The sequence below is a fragment of the Calliphora vicina genome, chromosome 3 (genome assembly GCF_958450345.1).
Source record: "Calliphora vicina chromosome 3, idCalVici1.1, whole genome shotgun sequence".
Taxonomy (NCBI): domain Eukaryota; kingdom Metazoa; phylum Arthropoda; class Insecta; order Diptera; family Calliphoridae; genus Calliphora; species Calliphora vicina.
The window spans coordinates 121537517-121544159 of record NC_088782.1 but is presented as its reverse complement, the minus strand read 5'-3'; positions in this window follow the sequence as shown (position 1 = coordinate 121544159).

The following is a 6643-nucleotide window of genomic DNA, read 5'->3' as shown; positions in this document are numbered from 1 at the left end:
TTGATTACTTAAACAAACCAAACAAATTTTAAAGGTAAAAAACTAAACTAGCTACTAACTACCTTAAATTTCATTTTATTTATTGATTTTTTTCTATATTGAACAATATTTTCCATTGTTTAGTTCCACTATGAAGATCTTCTTCGCTGTTGTTGCTGTTGCCCTCTTGAATGCTTTGGCCTTTGCCTCAGCTGAGCCGATTTTAGGTGAACTAGTTGGCACTGCTACTGGTCTTTTGAGTGGAAAATAAAAACTTTTAATGCTTTTACATGCTGAAGCGACCAGGACTTCTAAAATATAATGGATAATGGCAAATTTAAATGTAAATGAAAATTATGCAAAAATTAAATTAAAATTATAAATATAATAAAACATTTATTAATTTTTAAATTTAAAATTGCGTCAGAGTTTTTGGTTTACTTATAATACTTTATATAAGGATATGGGAACATAAAGGATAGATTAACATATTAATTAGAAAGCACTTCCACTTCAATAAGGAGTTTAAATATAGAAATATTTAAATAGAATTTTAGCTTCATTATAGACATTTATGTAGTTTGATTTAAGTTTTCATAGAAGGTCATTGCGTAGTTAAATTTGATATTCAATCGTGGATCCTTGTGTAGTTAAATATTAGGTTCAATCGCAGATCTATCTGTAGTTAAATTTTAGCTTCAATCGTAGGTTTATCCATAGTTAATTTTAGCTTCAATCGTGGGTCTTTATTAAATTAAATTTTATTTTTTTATCTTCAATAATAAGTATTGATGCATTACAATTTTACTTTCAACCATGAGTCTTTATTTAATCGTGGGTCTTTATTTAGCTCAATTTAAGCTTCAATCGTAAACCTTTATACAGTTCAATTTTAGCTTCAATTGTGGATTTATATGTAGATCTATAGTTCAATTTTAGCTACATGTTTAAGTCTTTATATAATTCAATTTTAGCTTCAATCTTAGGTCTTTATGTAGCTCAATTTTAGCTTCATTCTTAGATCTTTATATGGTTCAATTTTAGCTTTAATAGTAGGTCTTTATGTAGTTCAATTTTAGCTTCAATCACGAGTCATTATTTAGTTCAGTTTTAGCTTTGACCATGAGTCTTTATTTAACTCAGGTTTAGTTTCAATAGTGGGTCTTTATAAAGTTAAGTTTTAGCTTTAATCCTTAGTCATTATAAGTTTCAATTTCAACTTCAATCATGAGTATTTATTCAGTCTTGATGTTGCTCAATTTCAGCTTCAATCATGAGTCTCTATTTGGTTCAATTTCGGCTTCAATTAAGAGTCTTTATTTAATTAAACTTTGGCTTCAATAGTAAATCTTTGTTTAGTTCAATTTTAGTTTCAATCATAGGTCTTTATGTAGCTGAATTTCAGATTCAGTTTTAGGTCTTTGTGTAGTTCAATTTTAGCTTCAATCTTAGGTCTTTGTATAGTTCAGTTTTAGCTTCAATCTTAGGTCTTTGTATAGTTCAGCTTTAGCTTCAATCTTAGGTCTCTATGTAGCTCAATTTTAGCTTCAATCCTAGGTCTTTATATAGTTCGACTTCAGCTTCAATCTTAGGTCTTTGTGTAGTTCAGTTTTAGCTTCAATCTTAGGTCTTTATATAGTTCAATTTTAGCTTCAATCTTAGGTCTTTGTGTAGTTCAGTTTTAGCTTCAATCTTAGGTCTTTATATAGTTCAATTTCAGCTTCAATCTTAGGTCTTTGTATAGTTCAGTTTTAGCTTCAATCTTAGGTCTTTATGTAGTTCAATTTTAGCTTCAATCTTAGGTCTTTGTATAGTTCAGTTTTAGCTTCAATCTTAGGTCTTTATATAGTTCAATTTCAGCTTCAATCTTAGGTCTTTGTATAGTTCAGTTTTAGCTTCAATCATAGGCCAGTATTTAGTTCAGTTTTAGATTCGACCATGAGTCCTTATTTAGCTCAGGTTTAGCTTCAATAGTGGGTATTTATAAAGTTAAATTTTTGCTTTAATCCTTAGTCATTATTAGTTTCAATTTCAGCTTTAGTTATGACTATTTATTCAGTCATTATATTGTTGAATTTTAGCTTCAATCGTGAGTCTTTGTGTAGTTCAATTTTAGCTTTAATCATAGGTCTTTATGTAGCTCAATTTTAGCTTCAACCTTATGTCTTTATATAGTTCAATTTTAGCTTCAATCTTAGGTCTTTATATGGTTCAATTTTAGCTTTAATCGTAGGTCTTTATGTAGTTCAATTTTAGCTTCAATCACAAGTCATTATTTAGTTCAGTTTTAGATCCGACCATGAGTCCTTATTTAGCTCAGGTTTAGCTTCAGTAGTGGGTATTTAAAATTTTGCTTTAATCCTTAGTCATTATTAGTTTCAGTTTCAGCTAAAATTATGACTATATATTCAGTCTTTATATTGTTCAATTTAAGCTTCAATTGTGAGTCTTTGTTTAGTTAAATTTTAGCTTCAATCGGGAGCTTTTATTTTGTTAAATATTTGCTTCAATCATCAAGCATTATTTAGCTCAATTTTAGCTTCAATCGTGGGGTTTTATGTAGTTCAATTTTAGCTTCAATCTTAGGTCTTTACATAGTTCAATTTTAGCTTTATTCGTAGATCTTTACGTATTTCAATTTTAGCATCAATCGCAAGTCTGTTATGAGCAAAATTGCTCATTGAAACTTTGGGTTTAGCAGATTCATTAGGAATGGAATTCGAATATTTTCACTTATCAAATAACTAAGTAAAATAAACTGAGCTACTTCAGAAATATGTTATCACCCACAAAATTAACAGTTAGCCTCAATTATAATTAGAAAACGCTTAAAGTCGTGATTTATAATCTACAGCAAATTACTTTTTTTCAGGAAATTTCAACTATAAATACCCAGACTATTCACTAAAAATGTATAGTTTCATTTTGATTACTTTAACAAAATATACAACCTTTAAAGGTAAAGCGTTAAGCTAGCTTCAAATTAACTTACATTTTATTTATAGATTTTTTTCTTTATCGAACAATATTTCCCTTTGTTTAGTTCCACTATGCAGACCTTCTTTGCTGTTGTTGCTGTTGCCCTCTTGAATGCTTTGGCCTTTGCCTCAGCTGAGCCGATTACAGATGCTGTAGTTGCATCTCTTTTGGGTCGCAAATAATCGTCTAATGGTTTTACAAGATAAAAGAACAAGGACTTCTAAAATATAATGGATAATGTAAAATTCTAATTTAAATGAAAATGAAAATTATGCAAAATTTAAATTAAAATTATAAATATAATAAAACATTTATTAATTTTTAAATTTAAAATTGCGTCAGAGTTTTTGGTATGCTTGTCATATTGGCATTCTATAGGGATATGGAAACACAAGGGATAGATTAACATATTAAATAGAAAGCACTTCCACTTCAATAAGGAGTTTAAATATAAAAATATTTAAATAGAATTTTAGCTTTATCATAGATCCTTATGTAGTTTGTTTTAAGTTTTCATCAAAGGCCACTACGTAGTTAAATTTAATCTTCAATCGTGGATCCTTATGTTGTTCAATATTAGCTTCAATCACAGGTCTATCTGTAGTTCAATAATACCTTCAATCAGAGTGGTGCCCGCAGTTAATTTTAGCTTCAATCGGGGTCTTTATTTAATTAAATTTTAGCTTCAATAATAAGTATTGATACATTACAATTTTACTTTCAGTCATGAGCCTTTATTTAGTTCAATTTTAGTTGCAATCGTGGCTCTTTATATAGTTACATTTTAGCTCTAACCTTAGCTGTTTATTTAATTCAAATTTAGCTTCAATAATAAGTATTGATGCATTACAATTTTACTTTCAATCTGAATCTTTGTTTCTCCTGGTTGAAATCAACAAAGGTTTATCTTGAATAGTTGGCCTTTATAAAGCTAAATTCTAGGTTTAATCCTGAGTCATTATTAATTTAAATTTCTGCTTCAGTCTAGAGTCTTTGTTCAGTCTTTATGGCTTTATTTAGTTAAATTTTAGCTTCAATCTTGGGACTTTGTTTCGTTAAATTTTTCTTGAATCATCAGTCTTTATGTAGTTCTATTTTAGCTTCAATCAATGTAGCTACATTTTTCCTTCAATCACGAGTCATTGTTTGGTTCAATTTTAGCTTCAATCACGAGTCATTATTTAGTTCAGTTTTAGCTTTGACCATGAATCTTTATTTAACTCAGGTTTAGTTTCAAAAGTGGACCTTTCTAAACTTAAATTTTAGGTTTAATACTGTGTCATTATTAACTTAAATTTCATCTTCAATCTTCAGTCTTCCGTCTTTATGTTGCTCAATTTAAGCTTCAATCATGAGTCTTTATTTATTTAAATTTTTGCTTCAATCGTGACTCTTTGTTTAGATAAATTTTAGCTTCAATCACGACTCTTTATTTAGTTCAGGTTTAGCTTCAATAGTGGGTATTTATAAAGTTAAATTTTAGCTTTAGTCCTTAGTCATTATTAGTTTCAATTTCAGCTTGAATCATGAGCATTTATTCAGTTTTTATGTTGCTCAATTTCAGCTTCAATCATGAGTCTTTATTTGGTTCAATTTTAGCTTCAAGCATGGGTATTTGTTTAGTTAAATTTAAGCTTCAATCATCAAACTTTATGTAGTTCAATTTTAGCTTCAGTCATGGGTTTTTATGTAGTTCAATTTTTTCTTCAATCATGAGTCTTTATTTGTTAAATTTTAGCTTCAATCATGAGTCTTTTTTTAGTTGAATTTTTGCTTTAATTATCAATCATTATGTAGTTACATTTTCTCTTCAATCATGAGATTTTGTTTGGTTCAATTTTAGCTGAAATCACGAGTCTTTATTTTGTTCAGTTTTAGCTTTGGCCATGAGTCCTTATTTAGCTCAGGTTTAGCTGCAATAGTTGATCTAAACTTAAATATTAGCTTTAATCCTGAGTCATTATTAATTTTAATTTCAGCTTCAAACATGAGTCTTTATTTGGTTAAATTTTAGCTTCAATCATGAGTCTTAAATTTTTAAATTTTTGTTTTTATCATCAGTCATTATGTAGTTACATTTTTGCATCAATCATGAGTCTTTATTAAATTAAATTTTAGCTTCAATCATGAGTATTTATTTAGTTGAATTTTTTCTTTAATTATCAATCATTATATAGTTACATTATCTCTTCAATCATGAGGTGTTGTTTGGTTCAATTTTAGCTGAAATCACGAGTCTTTATTTAATTAAATTTTAGCTTCAATCTTATGTATTTTTAGCTAAATTTTAGCTTCAGTCATGAGGCTTTATTTGGTTTAATTTTAGCTTCAATCATGTGTCTTTTTATCTAAATTTTAGCTGCTATCATGAGTCCTTATTTAGTTGAATTTTTGCTTTAAATATCAATCATTATGTAGTTACATTTTAGCTTCAATCATGAGGTTTTTTTTGGTTCAATTTTGGCTTCAATCATGTGTCTTTTAACTAATTTTCCGCTTCAATCATGAGGCTTTAGCATCAAGCAAGAGTCTTTATTTAGTGCGATTTTAGCTTCAATCATATGTCTTTTTAGCTGAATGTTAGCTTCAATCATTACGAGTCTTTATGTAGCTCAATTTTAGCTTCAATTACGAGTCTTTATGTAGATCAATTTTAGCTTCAATCGTGGGTCTTTATATAGTTCAATTTAAGCATTGATCGTAGAACATTATAAAGTTCAACCTTAGCTGCAATCGTGAGTGTTTGTTTAGTTCAATTATGGGTCTTTATGTTTTTAAATTTTTGCTTCAATTATCAGTATTTATATATTTTTTATAACATGTTCTACCTTCAAATATTCACTACTGTTTCAAACAAACTACTAACAAATTTTTCATTTTATGTTTATTTAAATTTGTTTTAAATTATTCACAAAATGTTCAACAAATATAACTTTCTGTCTTGAAATGAAAATGAAATCCGTTTAACATCCCTTTTTGTCTGACACTTTATGACGTTTAATGTCAGCATGTGTCATTTATTTATTTACTAAAGCCGTTGCGGTCACTTTGGCGTTGGTAATATAAACATTTTGTTAAAGAAAATAAAAATATTTAGCTGTTTTTAAATTTACTTATTAAAGACAGAAATCAAGGAGAGAAAAAAATTAAAGAAAAAATATTTATTTGGGTTTGTTGAATATTTATTTTCATATGGCAGTGAATTTAACCGACAGAGTTATTAAAACACTTGAAATTGTTTATTTACTTTGGCGGTTTTGGTTTGAAATTTTTCAAAAAACACATGAACTAAGGAAAGTTAATAAATAAATGTTAGAAAAAAGGATAAAGTATTAAAATAAATAATAATAATAAAATAAACAAAAAAGAAATGAAATTTACAAAAATACATAAATACACTTAGAGAAATCAAACAATATATGGATTGCGAGGTAAAATAATTGCTCATATTTTGAGCATCGGATAATCGAGTTTGGAATATATCTATTCCAAAGTGAAGCATATCCCAGATAGAGTGTTCTACATCAATCGAAACAATTAGTAATCGCTCGGGGCAAGGTAATGACATTTCTTTTAAAATAGCCAGCATTAAATTCTGCCTTTAATTTTACTTATTTATTTAATTAACTAAAAGAAGGTTGCTTTAATTTTTCATAATTGTGTCTTTTATTTTGCACATAAAGAA